Source organism: Schistocerca nitens, chromosome 6 (genome assembly GCF_023898315.1).
Source record: "Schistocerca nitens isolate TAMUIC-IGC-003100 chromosome 6, iqSchNite1.1, whole genome shotgun sequence".
NCBI lineage: Eukaryota > Metazoa > Arthropoda > Insecta > Orthoptera > Acrididae > Schistocerca > Schistocerca nitens.
In genome coordinates, this window is record NC_064619.1 from 737,100,116 (window position 1) to 737,116,814 (window position 16,699).

At 38.3% G+C, this 16,699-nt stretch overlaps 1 protein-coding gene and 1 non-coding gene across 2 annotated transcripts in view; one reads left to right on the top strand and one right to left on the bottom strand.

Annotated features, from left to right (window-relative positions):
• The window catches only part of LOC126263611 (Bardet-Biedl syndrome 4 protein-like), a 152,217-nt gene that overhangs the window by 14,179 nt on the left and 121,339 nt on the right, over positions 1-16,699 (bottom strand). The gene's annotated exons all lie outside the window — the stretch shown is intronic.
• Positions 16,485-16,559, top strand: Trnat-ugu (transfer RNA threonine (anticodon UGU)). The gene has a single exon. It is a non-coding gene; the product is annotated as a tRNA-Thr (tRNA).

Genomic DNA, 16,699 nt, shown 5'->3' on the forward strand with positions numbered 1-16,699 from the left:
GTAGTGTACAAGATACCATGTCAGTATGGCTGTTACTACGTCGGCCAAACAGTATGCACTGTGGAGCAACGCCGGACAGAACATGAGAGGTGCTTACGCCTACGCTATCTAGAAAAATCAGCCATGGTAGAACACGCCTTAGAAAATGGACACCAAATTCTATTCGACGAAACATCTGTCGTTATGAGGACAAAGGGATTTTGGGATAGTGTCATAAAACAAGGTATTGAAATAAAAACCTCTGAAAACACCATCAACAAGGATGGTGGTTTGCAGCTCAGCACAGCCTGGGGCTTGGCCATCGTGAGGTTAAAACGGGTGCGACAGACATGGGATGAAAACATTACTATATATGGTGAGGAAGAGAGCACTAGTGATGTCACAACCAACAGTGCAGCTATATAACAACGCGGCCACGGCGACACAGCAGTCAGTCTTACCACTTGACAATGACGGAGGAGAGCTCAGTCAAAAGCTCGTGGGATTTTAACCACCTGACGTGCCTGGAAGCCCGAGAAAATTTTATTGAGCTGCAGTATGTCACCCTGCTTACCATCTTCTCCATACAACTTTTGACCAGGATGCTAAGTTTTTTAGAGATTCTGTATTCTGCCATGATCTCCAATAAAGTTTCTCTGTGCACTTAATCGTTGGCTTTCTAAAAAGTCTATAATGGGTAATAAATGTCCTTGTTGTATATCAATACTGTTTCATTGATGGTCCTGATGCAGAATATGCTGTCTATTGTTGATCTATTTTTCAAAAACCATTCTGGTAGTCCCCTGTTATGTCATCAGTAAAGAATGTGAGTCTTCACAATATAATACATGACAGTATTTTGTATGTTGTGACTAGCTGTGAAATTCCCCCTCAGTTCTTCAGATTTCAATTATCTCTATATTTGTGTATATGGATGATAACCATTGATTCCCTCCATTCACCTGTTATTTTTTCATCTCATCTATCCCTCTTTGATGGTGATGTAAAACTGTGGATGGATTCCATTATATTCTTTTTGACTACAATGGCTTCATAGAGTCATCACATTTGAGCTATATTTATAACAGGTTTTCCGTTATAGATTCTGTACCTTTCTGATTCTATTGGATGTTCATTCAGGTATCTGATCTCTTGAAAAGTCAGTATATTAAATGTTTCCTTCTCTTTAAACAAGATGTCTGTATGGTGCAAAAAGTAGCAATGAACCCTAAATAATGAAATATGTAAGATCACCAGATGAGTACTACAAGAAATCCATTAGATTTAGATTAAATGATAAATCACACAAATCCAAAGGGTGTCAATTTAACTAAATACTTAAGAATTAAAATTACAAACATTTTAAATTGGAATAATAACACAGATAACGTTGTGGGGAAGGCAAACTGAAGACATTGTGTCTGATATGGAGAAGGTAAATATCAGTGGTTATAAACTAGCTGCACATATGAGTAGAGAGAATAAGGTGAGAGGAGGAGTTGCCATATATGTCAAAAGTTATCACTGTGTAGAAAGCTTAGACACTAAAAAGTTTTGTCTAAAGCAACATATAGATGCATGTGCCTGTCAACTTAAACTGAAGGAGGGCTCTTTTACAATTGTAACACTATACAGGCCCCTTAAGAAAACTTTCATTTATTCCTGGAAAACTTGGATGCCTTGTTGCGCTATCTGTCAGATAGGGGAAAGCAAATTATTATTTGTGGGGTCTTCAATGTTGATTCACTGAAATAGTGTAATAGGAAGAATGACCTGGAAGTCTTGCTTGGTTCTTTCAATTTGACATCTGTCATTAATTTTCCTACTCGGGTAGTAAAGGACAGCAGCATGTTGATAGATAACACTTTCATAGACCAAGATAGGTTTAAAAACACAAATTCTTGTCCTGTTGAGAACAGCCTACCTAACCATGATGCTCAGCTAGTTACAGTATATGACATAGCTCCATTCAGTAATTCGAAACTACCCTCCAAAGTTGTCTCTGAAATTTCTAGTTGTTGAGTCATTAATTGAATGCACAAACTTCAGCAGTTAAACTGGGATGAGGTGTACAAGAAACCCGATGCTAATTTAAAATATTATTTCATGATACACTTGTAAGAGAATTTGAAAACTGTTTCCCCAAGAAAGTAGTTAAATCTAATTATAAGAAACCATGCAAAAAACCTTGGCTTACTAAAGAAATAAAAATATCTTGCAACCACAAAAGGGAACTGTATCTAACAACAAGAAAGGGTAATGACCCAGAAACAGCCAAATATTATAAAAACTACTGTGCTACATTAAGAAAGGTTATTAAAAAGTCCAGAAGCATGTGCATCACGTCTGAGATTAATACCTCTGATAACAAAATCAAAACAATTTGGAATATTATTGTAATTTCTCTTGCAGCGGTCTCTCCCCGATATTTTCAGAAATTTTATAAATTATATAACTCAGTACATATCTCGAAATATCTCTTCTTATCTTACCGATTATTATCAATGCAAAGTAGTTTCAAGCCCAATTATTCCTTGGAGCGTCCATCCATGGAATAGCTTCTCTGCTATCTATGTTTTCTCTTATGAAAAGAATAAAAACTTCTTGCCGAGGAGTCGTAAAAGAAGGATGTATATGTATGTATTGTTGAGCTAGTCACCATCTTGATGAGATTCTGTATGAGAAGGAGTTTAATACATGAACTAAACTAAAGTAAGTGTGTTCACGTATTATTTAACGGATTATTATTATTGACAGTGTCTGCTTACTACGCTGTGTTGCACGGGATCAGTGGGGAACGTCTGATTTACACTGGACGAACCTGCCATTTTAAATGCTCAAGATATCCAGTTACTTCAAATAAATGGGCTAACACGGTCTTACCAGCAGATCTCCGGTCTTCCCCATGTGATCACCGAAAGTTAATAATTATTACAAATGTTTCCAGGAGATCGACTCACAATTTTCGTTGCACCGAGACTTCGAAATTGCTTCACTGCCTTATGGAATTTAAGTTAAGCTTAATTTAATCAGGACAGAACAGTATTGAACTGGGTGAATGTGATAAGCCTGCTTTGTCAATGAAAATTCCCTTAATATATGCATGTTTTTACTATCCCGATCAGTGAAGCTAAATCAGGCCGGTGTGAGAGAGGTTTTTTAAATTTTAAGAAATATTAAATTTGGCTTCACTGTGACAGGACTCATTTTTGAGCATTACTTAAACATTGTGTGAATTTTATGTTGCATGTGCACGAGAGCAAAGAAGACGAGGCCTGTTCCAGAAGTCACAATTTCGCCACAACCTACGAGAACGTCGTTCAGGCCAGACAATATACAATTAAATTTTTGTAGATAGAAATTTATAATAACTATTTAAATGTCTATCGGGTTGAACTTTAGATAGGAAGTGTTTAATAGAAGTGAGTATTATGCAAAGTTTAGGTCAGTGACATTATTAACTCAGATGCGAGTGACTTTATATGTTTGTTGTTCTGTGTATTAATGGTTCTTACTAGGGCGGCTTATAAAATGGCAATGCAACAGCAGAGCGAATCACAACAGCCTTCAGCTGTTTCTGAGGTTAGTGAAACATTAGACGCTAGCTTAACTGAAGTAGTGCCTAGCGGCAGCATTAGTCAGGCCCCACAACAAAGCTTAAGTGTTTCGATATCTGAGCAGGACGAAATAAACCCATTGACTGTAATCATGCAGCAGTTAACACTGTTGGCCAAAAATGTAACAGACTTAACTAAAGCGCAAATAGAGACTAAAAGGGAAATGAATGAACAATTAGCAGCGAATCAAGTGAAAGTGGAACAATTAGCAGCCAATCAAGTGAAAGTCCAGGAGCAATTACTAACTAATCAAACAAAGTTGAATGAGCAATTAGAAGCTAATCAAGCGGAATTAAATAATAAATTAGTAGAGAGTTTTCAGAAACTTGATGATAAATTAAATAAAACTGCGGAAGAATTGAAAATTCAGAATGAAAAGACAGAATTAAAATTAGCTGCTCAAATTGAGCAAGTCACTCAGCAGTGTAATGAAAATGCGATGAAGTTACGCCTAGAGCTAACTGAGTATGTTGCTACTAAGCTTGATACTATTAAAGAGCAGGTTGAGTCAATCCCACAGACAGTTCAAGCACAAGAACAGATGCAATGTTCTATCGCGGTAATTCCGGTATTAGTTGAAGTTCAAGATGAGTTAAAGCAACAATTAAACGAGATGTCAGCAGATATGCAGGATTTGAGACAATCACAAGACAAGATCCCGAAGGACATCCAAAATTTGGATAAATCCATAAATAACATAAAGGAGAGACAAGACGAGGTTGATCATAAGGTAAACATTCTCGCGGGAAAATTCTCGCAGTTAAGTTTAGAAAGGAAAAGCAATTCTTCAGACAATATTGAACATACGGTCAGAGCAGCTATACAATCTATGACCGAGGGTTCTGAAGAAAATTTATTTAATAAAGGTTTTCGAGAAGCCAAAGAACAACTAGGCGAAGAACTTAAACAATGGAAAGAAAACATTGAGAGATCTTTAAATCTATCTCGAGAAGATTTGTGTTCCACGCAAGGAAATGAACCCATGACAAGATCTATCAATGAAGCTACATTATTTACCCGATCAAGTACAGACAGGGACATCAATGCACACGTTCGTTTTTGCAATCAACATCAATCACAACACTATGAGGGTAGTCATAATGCCTGTAATTGTAAAATCAATACTGAGGAGAAAATGCTGAAACAACGTCAATTCCAGATCTACAACCCAGACAAGAAAAATGTTCATCCCGTAGTGTTTATAAGAAGTTTTAGGGGAGTATTGCCAAAAATTTGGAGTGAGTGGCAAAAGGTTAGTTTCGTGACCGGTTATATTCAGGGGTCAGGAGCTATATGGGCATCTGATATGATATCAACTTGGGACACATGAAGATTTTGAACGAGCATTCTTATCCAAATACTGGTCTGAAGGAGTACAAGAACGTTTAAGGCAGGAGGTATTATACCCGGAACCTTTTTCTTTTTCACGTGGGTCTTTAAAGAAATACTTTGAGAAATATATAAACAAATCGCGGTATTGGGATAAGCCTATGCCTCTACAAGACGTGATTGGTATATTAAAATCTCGACTTCCGGCCAGCATCAGAAATAGAATGCTGTATATTAATGAGCATGACCTTGACTCTTTCATGACTACGCTTGACACTATAGATATGATCGAGGAAGATGAACATCGGCCAAGACAACCGGTTATGTAGAGGAGAGCGATTGAGGCGCCAAATGCAAACCGGAATGGAAACGGATTTAATAATTATTATACTAGGAATAGTCAGAGATTCAACGGAAACAATTGCAATGGAAATGGAAATTTCAATAACAGTGCTGCGAGGGGCAGATTCAGAGACAATCGAACAGGTCGCAGATACAACCCAATGTTTGGAAATGCAAGAGATTATCAGAACCAGCAGTTTTCAAATAATAATAATGCGTACAGAAATTCTGACACTCGATTTGAAGCAAATAACACAACCAGTCATCAACAACAACCAGTCATAACAGAAGTAGTAGATGATTCAAGAGGAAATAATAATCGACATTTAAACTGAAGAGGGCCACTTTATGCTCCGTAAAGTCGGCCGGGGAATACAAAAGGGGCAAACCTGTTTTAAATGAAATTAATTCCGTGGCAATGTTGAGATATAATGAAGGCGAATTAATGACAGATGAATTGACAAGAGACTTAGAGGCCTGTGTAGTCGAAGATAAAAGGGTTCCTGTGTCTGAGATCATCACAGAAGTGGGAGGAATTTTAACCAATGTTGTATTGGACACAGCTTCATCTACAGACGTAGTATCCGGAACTTTGTTTCGCAGAATTAGTAAAATTAAGAAAATCCCTGTCCCACCAGTACAAAATTGCCGAGTTGTAGGTGCAGTGGGAGCAAAATCCAGGAACGTCAAGATACAAACGCTTATAGAGATAAAATTGGGAAATGTAGCTAAACAATGCACATTCCTTGTAGTGGAAAAGTTGTTAGTAGATTGTATTCTTGGCATTGGAACTTTGCAAGCCTGCAATTGCAAGTTGGACTTGGTAGAAGGAAAGGTGCATTTTAAAATCGAAGATCAATTTGTTACACTGATCTTACTGAGAAAGGAGGCAGTGTATGAGCGATATTTCCGTGGTGCTGCTGTGCAGTTGATTTGTGCTGAAAATAATAATATGTGCCGACTACCGATCAAGTCAATTCAAGAAGAGGATTTCAGACAAACAGTCGAACAGAAGATTGCTGAGTCAGATTGCCTAACGGATAGTCAGAGGGAACAATTATTCAATATATTAACAGAATATGAGTCAGTTTTCGATGAAAGGCCCGGAATTATTAGAGGATATGTTTGTACATTACAGATTAAGCCCCATAAGACATTTTGCCGCACACACTATCCCATTCCCTGGCGATTAAAACAACCAGTTCTCCGTTGCTTGTTGTACCAAAGCCAGGAGGAAAAGTTCGATTGGTATTAGATGCAAGGGAAATTAACAAAATTATAGTACCTGTGCGCGCACATCCGGAGAACATCGATGAGTTAATACAGAAATTTCAAGATGTATCCTATTTAACCAGTATTGATTTGAGAAGTTCGTTCTGGCAAGTCCAGTTAAACAAGGACTCAAGAAAATATACTGCTTTTATATATGGAGGGAGAAGCTATCAGTTCAAGGTCGTTCCGTTTGGTCTAAATATCAGCTCTGGAGTTTTTATTTCTGCGTTGGACTATGCCCTAGGACCAGAACTACGTAGTCGAATAACGATTTTTGTGGACGATCTATTAATTGCCTCTAAATCTTGGGAGGAACATGTACAACTCATTAGGAGGATTTTTGCTGTGTTCAAACAAACTGGTATAACTGCAAATCTAAAAAAATCCCAACTGGATGTAAATAAAATTCTTAGGACATATGATTAATGCAAAAGGCATTCTTCCAACAGAAGTGAAGATTAGTGCGATAAAAAATTTTCCAACTCCAAGAAACAGAAGACAACTGAAAGGCTTTATAGGCTTGGCTTCATTTTTTCGTTGATTTATTTAAACTCAAGCAATGAACTCTGAAGCACTAAACCGGCTCCTGAGGAAAGATGTACCATGGCAATGGTCTACTGATTGTGAAAAGGCTTTTTGTGAAATTAAGGATCAACTGATAAATGCTCCGTTATTATACCACCCTGATATGAATGTCGGATTCTGTTTAGCCACTGATTCATCAGATGTGGGATTAGGATCTTGTTTATTTCAAATTAGGTACATCGATGGTGTAAAAACCTTTTGTCCAATTGCATTTGCTAGCAGAGTATTATCCACCTGTGAAAGAGCATATACCACTACGGAATTGGAAGCTTTAGCAGTTATTTGGTCTTTGAAAAGGTTTAATTATTACGTATATGGCTCAAGGATAGCCGTTTATTGTGACCACCAATCACTAACCTTTTTACAAACTTGTAAGTTGCTGCATCCTCGCTTGTCAAGGTGGACGCTGGCACTGCAAGAATATCAGTTTCAAATTATTCATGTAGCCGGAAAAGAAAATATTATAGTTGATGCGTTGTCAAGATCTCCAGAAGGAATAACACCTGAACTGGATGTAAATAATAAGGCACAATTTCCAGTGCTTCTTCTTCAAGAAAATAATTACAAGTTATATTATATTCATTTATGTAAGACAATGGCTCAGCTTCAGAAGAAGGATCGACGATGGAATGCTATAATACGACAATTCAATCAACAAAATCCTATGGTCAATTTGGAATACTACCGTCTTGTGAATAATATTTTATTTTTTAAATCTGGGAAGGCTGAGAATCCAAAGTGGTGTGTCTGCATACCCGAAGAATATGAAGAACGATTAATTTGGTTCACACATTTGACCTGGGGTCATGTTGGTGTTGTTAAGTGTGCTAATAAGATTAGATATTATTCAAAATTGTTGAGGCTTTCGTGGCCACTTGTTGACAAACTGCCTATTGGCTTCTGTCTCGGGTTCTTCGGCCGACGTTCATCTAATGATTTTTCTGACGTTTCGCCAGCACGAGTGGCTGGCATTGTCAAAGCTTCACCCTCCATTGCCGGTGGTGAACTGGCAATGGAGGGTGAAGCTTTGACAATGCCAGCCACTCGTGCTGGCGAAACGTCAGAAAAATCATTAGATGAACGTCGGCCGAAGAACCCGAGACAGAAGCCAATTAGATATTATTGTTATTTCCCAAATATAAGGCGAAAAGTGCACAAAGTCATCCAGAAATGTATTCTCTGTCAAAAAGCTAAGCCGGACAACAAGGGAAATAAAATTGCGCTTCACTCAATAATACCTGAAGCACCAAGATCACTTATATCATGTGATATTTGTGGACCACTTCCTAGAGCCAGAGGTGGTGTTAAGTACATTATTGGATTCTGTGATGTGTTTACAAAATATGTTAATCTATATCCTATAAAATCAGCAACTGCAAGAGCTGCCGCAGTAAAGTTTGTAAATGACTACATTCCTCATGCAGGGATTCCAAAATCTATAATCTCCGACAATGCGAAGATATTTACTGGATATTTATTGAGAAAATTATTATCACAACTAGGAATAAAACAGATATTTACATCTTGCTATCATCCACAAGGGAATTTAATTGAACGGGTTTTTCGAGAACTAAACAGATTCATGAGAACGTACTGTCATGATAAACAAACTACCTGGATAAACTATTTGACCGAGTTTGAGCAGATTTATAATAATTTACCTCATAGTTCTACAAACTTTACCCCGAATGAACTGATGTTCAGGGATAACGAAAGAAACTTTTGGGTAGATAACTTGCCTAAACTCGAGGACACCAAAATGTCATGGGAAGAAAAAATTCGCAATGCTCTCATTAATATTACGGAGAAAGCAAGACAGCGAAAGGAAAACCATGACAGAAACATCAAACGGATTCAGACTTTCAATATCGGACAAAAAATTCTTTTAAGAAGACACATCAAGTCATCAAGGTTGAAGAAGACAATCAGAAAATGGAATCTAATTTATACAGGTCCATATATAATAGTTGATATACTGAATCCTGGTGCGTATTTATTAGCATATCCGGATTCTGGAAGAATAAAAGGATTATTTCCCCATGTAGACCTAAAGAGGTACTTTTAAGGAAAGTGTTTCAAATTAAATGAAAAGTCTGTATGAAGTATTTGGGCGTTAAAAATGAAGTGCGAAGGACAGTATGCCTCAGCTACTGTGATAGGTTAAATGACAGCATGCCAAGCATCGGTGATAGTTCAATGAACAGTAGTATAGGAATATTTAGAAAAGTAAGTGGAACTGTAGGTATTGCTGCTGTGAAGACTTAAGGTTTATCTGTCTACACGATGATCACCAAAGAAGCTTGTGCGTGTGAAATAATATACATTCAGGGAGTGTTAATCTCCAGTGAGAATAAGTTTACTGAAACTATATGATCGAATACTGTGCTTGCGTGTGAAGTTAGTGTTTGTAAACTGACAGTTCACAGGAGAACAAATGAACCGCGTTAGGAAATTAGAATCGATTGCTACTGTCCACAGATATAAAGACTCGCTGTTTTTTTTTTTTTTGGCGCGAGCTAAATTCTATTCAAGAGAATTTAATTAACCAGCTTAGTGTGTGTTTATAAAATTAGAGTTAATAAGAAAGTTCTTCATTGTATTTATAATAATGTGTCATTTTCCAGTTGGATTTGTTTATTGTTATATTGCATTCATATATGTTCATGAGAAAATGCGGCATTTGGAGTATAAAAGAGAAAAATTTGATCGTCAATCACTACTAACAAAGATTAATTTCAGCTGGAGAGGTCATGCAGCAAGACTTAATCAAACGTTCTCTTTCAGCAAAATTTCATTTTAATCATGTATGAGTAAGATATAATTTTTTTTTTTTTGGAAATTGTCTCCAATAATAAAGTTTCTAACATTCTGACATGCTATCCACATTCGTACTTGAAACCAAATTAGGAAAGATTCAGATCTACTTCCACCTGGAAAAGCCAACGAAAATTAAATAAATAAATAAATAATAAAAACCAGGATTAGAACCTTTCGGCTTACTCAAGAAGATGGATGAAATTATCCATGTTTTCAAAATTGTTTTCCGATCTGGAGTTGTGATATTGTGCAACTACAGTATCAATTAAGACACCTAAGTGTGAAAAGTATAAGACGAATGGATTTTCCCATTCCTCGGATGGAAGATTGGATGGATCAGGTCCATATTTGAGTTCAAAATGAATCTGGAAAATTTCGACTAACCATTCTCTTCCAGGAATCTTTAATAGTTGACCATTCCTTAGACGAATTTAGATTGTTTCATGCCACAATCCTGAGTACCTGTTCCTGAGGTTCCTTGTGGTCTCTCAAATCCTTTACGTCTCCTGTCCGGTACGCCAATGCGACGCCTGTCCTCCGTGCCGTGTCCCATGTTCCTGTTCGATCAGTTTCACCGCAGTTCAGCAAGACATCGATGAAGAAAAAATTTTCAGAAGATTGTAAAAGAAAAAAAAGTTTGCGTGTGTAAAGATTTTTTTTTGGCTATGAGGCAGCTTTTATCTTTCCTATGAATTCTAGAATATCTCTCAAATTTCTAAATTATTCTGTCTTTCCTATCATCTGTGATACCTAGTTGGGGTCTAAGCCTCCAGGTTTTCCGGGGTTTCCCTGTGAAGGCCAGTTCCTGAATAGGTAGACCTGATTAACAACTATGTAAGTCCATCTTCCCTGGTTGTGTACGTGGGATGCGGGTATGCCCCAGTACACGTGAAAGCAACAACTAGGTATCTAGGCAACGAAGATACCAAATCTCTTTCAATTCTTGTAATCAAAAAAATTCTTACTAACTTCTTAAAATTTATAGGAACGTATGTTCCACAAATTCTAACGAGTTAGCTAAGCCAATAGTTAGCTCGCAAAGTGGATACATATCAACTTTGCTCGCTGCAAGGGGCGATGTAATGTCTCTTGCAGCGGTCTCTCCACGATATTTTCAGAAATTTTATAAATTATATAACTCAGTACATATCTCGAAATCTCTCTTCTTATCTTACCGATTATTATCAATGAAAAGTAGTTTCAAGCCCAATTATTCCTTGGAGCGCCCATCCATGGAATAGCTTCTCTGCTATCTATGTTTTCTCTTATGAAAAGAATAAAAACTTCTTGCCGAGGAGTCGTAACAGAAGGATGTATATGTATGTATTGTTGAGCTAGTCGCCATCTTGATGAGATTCTGTATGAGAAGGAGTTTAATACATGAACTAAACTAAAGTAAGTGTGTTCGCGTATTATTTAACGGATTATTATTATTGACAGTGTCTGCTTACTACGCTGTGTTGCACGGGATCAGTGGGGAACGTCTGATTTACACTGGACGAACCTGCCGTTTTTGAATGCTCAAGATATCCAGTTACTTCAAATAAATGGGCTAACACGGTCTTACCAGCAGATCTCCGGTCTTCCCCATGTGATCACCGAAAGTTAATAATTATTACAAATGTTTCCAGGAGATCGACTCACAATTTTCGTTGCACCGAGACTTCGAAATTGCTTCACTGCCTTATGGCATTTAAGTTAAGCTTAATTTAATCAGGACAGAACAGTATTGAACTGGGTGAATGTGATAAGCCTGCTTTGTCAATGAAAATTCCCTTAATATACGCATGTTTTTACTATCCTGATCAGTGAAGCTAAATCAGGCCGGTGTGAGAGAGGTTTTTTAAATTTTAAGAAATATTAAATTATTACAAGTGAGACAGGGCAACCAAGAGTACAGGATGACGGCATCATCATCAAAGTGAATGAAAACTTGATAAACAACAAGCCGGAAGTCGAAAACATTTTGAATAATCATTTTTTAAATGTTGCAGAGAAAATAGGATCTAAATGTTCATTAGAAGAAGCAAGGCAGTTAATGGAAGAGGCCTTACCCACACCATTTGATACAATTGAAATTCCACCCACCTCTCCTTCTGAAATTAGGAAGATAATAAACTCTCTCAAGAATAAAAGCTCACAAGGAATTGATGGCATTTCCAGCAGGATAATAAAAGCTTGTTCCCAAGAAATAAGTGGGCTTCTTACCCACATATGTAGCTCTCTGAAGCAGGGTACTTTCCCAGATAGATTGAAGTATGCCATTGTTAAACCACTGCATAAAAAAGGGGATACGTCTGATGTCAACAACTACCGCCCAATCTCTCTTCTGACTGCCTTATCCAAAATTCTTGAAAAAGTAATTTATTGTAGAGTGGCTTCACACCTTTGTAAAAATAAAGTTATAACAAAATGTCAGTTTGGTTTCCAGAAGGGTTTTTCAACGGAAAATGCAATATATACTTTCACTAATGAAACATTAATAGCTCTGAGTAACCGGAAGTCACCCGTTGGGATTTTTTGTGATCTATCACAGGCTTCTGACTGTGTAAATCATGGAATATTTCTAGATAAGCTCAAGTACTGTGGTATGAATGGGACAGTGTTCAAATGGTTTAAATCATACCTAACTGGAAGAGTGCAGAAAGTTGAAATAAACAGTTCACATAATATGCAAAAAACTGATTTCTCAAACTGGGGAACAATCAAGAATGGAGTGCCGCAAGGTTCGGTCTTGGGTCCTCTGCTGTTCTTAATTTATATTAATGACTTGCCATTCTATATTCACAAAGACGCAAAGCTGGTACTTTTTGCCGATGATACAAGTATAGCTATCACACTGAACCGACAAGAATTAACTGGTGAAATTGTAAACGACGTTTTTCAGAAAATCATTAAATGGTTCTCTGCAAATGGGCTCTCATTAAACTTTGACAAAACACAATATATACAGTTCCACACAGTAAATGGAATGACATCATTAATAAATATAGACTTTGATAAGAAATCAGTAGCTAAGGTAGAATATTCAAAACTTCTAGGTGTGTGCATTGATGAGGGGTTGAACTGGGAAAAACACACTGAGGATCTGCTGAAACATTTGAGTTCAGATACTTATGCTATTAGGGTCATTGCAAATTTTAGCAATATACATCTCAGTAAATTAGCTTACCACACCTTTTTTCATTCTCTGCTTTCGTATGGCCTCATATTCTGGGGTAATTCATCATTGAGTAAAAGAGTGTTCATTGCACAAAAGCGTGTAACCAGAATAATTGCTGGAGCTCATCCAAGATCATCCTGCAGACACTTATTTAAAGAGCTAGAGGTCTTCACTGTATCCTCACAATATATATATATTCACTTATGAAATTTGTTATTAACAATCCGAATGAATTCAAAAGTAATAGCAGTGTACATTGCTACAACACTAGGAGAAAGGATAATCTTCACTACTCAAGGTTAAATCTAACTTTGGCTCAGAATGGGGTAAATTATGCTGCCACAAAAGTCTTTGGTCACTTAACTAATAGCATCAAAAGTCTGACAGATAGCCATATTGCATTTAAAAGGAAATTAAAAGAATTTCTTACTGGCAACTCCTTCTACTCATTAGATGAATTTTTGGGTATAATAAGTGCGCAATTTCCCCAACCCCCACAAAAAAAGTGTCACATAATATTTTGTGTAATGTAATATCCTGTATAGACACCTTTTATTAACCTGAAATGTTCCACATCATTACGAAGTGTCGTACTCATGATCAATGGAACAAGTAACAATCTAATCTGGCAGAACACTAAGAAGATGCAATAGGTTTACTAAAGACACTGCCTACAATACACTTGCCCATCCTCAACATAGTGCACAGGCCGTTTTTGGTCATAGACATGCGAAGTTGGAGGTGAATTACAGCAGTACCAACCACAGTCAAGTGCGGGTGTTACGCTTTACGAAATATAACACAGCCATCATAGCATTGTGAGGCGAGCCGGCCTGGCAGGGTGTGGAAGCAGTTGACACAGCAATAGACAAGTGGTAGATGCCACAAGCCTTTCCACACAAGGAGCCACTGAAATGTCTAGTACACGATCCACAAGGCATAGTATACCCCAAACAAGAGCAGCTCAATACCTAGCCATTTCTTCTGTTAGTATCACAGCGCTATCATCATCACTTTGCTGCCACCTGGAATGTTGTTTGGGGGCCACAGTTCAACTCAGGATCAGGGCAATGTGTTCAAAGACCACAGGACTTGGAGATGCTGCCACAATAGCCCAGTATTGGCCCTGGCTGGCAGCCTGCCAGCCATTGACTAGGCAGCAGTGTATTACTGCCATTAAATTACCGGTCTGCCATGTTCTGGACAGTGCACAGTTCATGAACCACGCAAAAACACTTGGGTCGTGCATTGCTGTCCAGCTGACACTGCACTCTGACAGCTTTGTGGGACAACAACATGCACGAGGCCACTGACTGCCACTGCTGCTTCCTGTACTGGGCTAAGGCAGGGTGCCATAATAAAGCATTTGGAACTGCAGCCTGTTTAATTGGCACTGGGAGGTGTCCGTCTCCCCCAATCTCATCTCCACGGGTCTGCTTACAACTGCTATCAGACTACTGTCATCACATTTCTCAACGTCTAAACCTACTTTACGGTGAGTCAAGAAATTTAATTTTCATCAAAGTGTATTTGTCACGGAAAAAAACTTGACCACAATGCTTTTTGTAACATAAATTTTGTTAAAAGTAAGGATCTGGTGGATTTGTCACACTTTAGAGGTAATGGGGTTATGATTGGTTAGTACCTGTCAGATATACGCAGTGTAACTTGGATGGTCATTCAGTGCCATGTTCAGTCAGTAGCAGTAGTATGATTCCCGTTTAAGCATTACAGATACATGGCTAGACAGTGGCAGGAATTATAAATGGCTGATGATTAGGTGTAAGAATTAAGTTCATGTAATTCAATTTGTACATTTTGTAATTGCTGGTATTCCAAAATGAGAATGGAGAAGGGCTAGGCATTGGCAGAGTCAGAGTTGCAAGGAGTATCAGAACCAGGGCCAGTACATATATTTTTGAAAAGGGTAGCACAACTGACGTCTGGCAATAGGGAGTTATGTGGCCAACTTGGAGTACAGTGAAATATAGATTTGTCAATTGCAAGTTTAGCTGTTCCTTTATCTGGTAAGTGAACTGAGTATGTGCAAGCATTTGTGGGGGCCCTTAGGAGTTTGGGACAGATGGACAAATGGTCTTTTAGGGTACCAAGATTAAAATTAATTGGAAAATCAAATGTTAATGCTTATACGGAGGCTCTCAAAGGAGCTGAAACAGTTTGAAGAATTTGAAAGGCAGTTATTTAAACATACAGAAAGCAGAACAGTGTCAGGCATTTTAGACAACAGTAGGGCATGGTAATAAAGAGGCATGAAGAATTAGTGGAATAATTTGTTGACTGGATAATGGAGATCAATGGTTGTTTGTATGGGTGGGACAGAATGCTGTGGTGAATGAATTAATTTTACATGAAGCTGAGTAGAGGGCGCTTGACGCATTTTTAAGAGTCTTGCCTTCATAAATGTCAAGGAAAGTATGATAGTTCCAATTAATTGTGCGCAGCTGTCAGATCAGCAGTAGAATGCAAGGAAATTTGACATGTCAACAGGACTGCAAGTTAAATGGTTTTTTCTTTTTCTTTTTTTTTTTTTTTGCCAATTTAAGGTGTTATATATGTGGACATATACAGATGAGGCATGTGCAGAAGAATTTATAGGATTCCATGTAGTAGTGACTAGGTGTACATGGGTCCTATAAAAAGAATGGTCAAAAATGTCTAGAAGAGCACAAGGGCAATTGCAGAAGGGGGGGGAGAATGACAGATCAGCTGTTGCGGAACATGCTTTGAAATGATAATTAAATGGACACCGTAGCTGCAAACAGGCGTTGATGTACTTCATTGAGGACATGTTGAAAAGGTGTGCCCCGACCGGGACTCGAACCCGGGATCTCCTGCTTACATGGCAGACGCTCTATCCATCTGAGCCACTGCGGGCACAGAGGATAGTGCGACTGCAGGGACTTATCCCTTGCACGCTCCCCGTGAGATCCACATTCCCAACATGTCCACACCACTACATTCGTAGTGCGCCTAATAGATGTTTGCCCATCATACTCTTTACTCGTGGCAGATTAATCTACCAAGCCCCGTACGAGTTCGGGCATAGCTACGGTGTCCATTTAATTATCATTTCATTTCTAGCAAAGCTGCATGGTCCTCCACGGTAACTGTTCTTTCGGGAACAGATACTACCATCATATATAGTTAAAATAATGCTTCCCGGCCATTGACCTTCTTGTGTGAACGCACACGCTATGCCCGAACTCGTACGGGACTTGGTAGATTAATCTGCCACGAGTAATGAGTATGATGGGCAAACATCTATTAGGCGCACTACGAATGTAGTGGTGTGGACATGTTGGGAATGTGGATCTCACGGGGAGCGTGCAAGGGATAAGTCCCTGCAGTCGCACTTCTGTGCCCGCGGTGGCTCAGATGGATAGAGCGTCTGCCATGTAAGCAGGAGATCCCGGGTTCGAGTCCCGGTCGGGGCACACATTTTCAACATGTCCCCAATGAAGTACATAAACGCCTGTTTGCAGCTACGGTGTCCATTTAATTATCATTTCACTTCTAGCAAAGCTGCATGGTCCTCCACGGTAACTGTTCTTTCGGGAACAGATACTACCGTCAT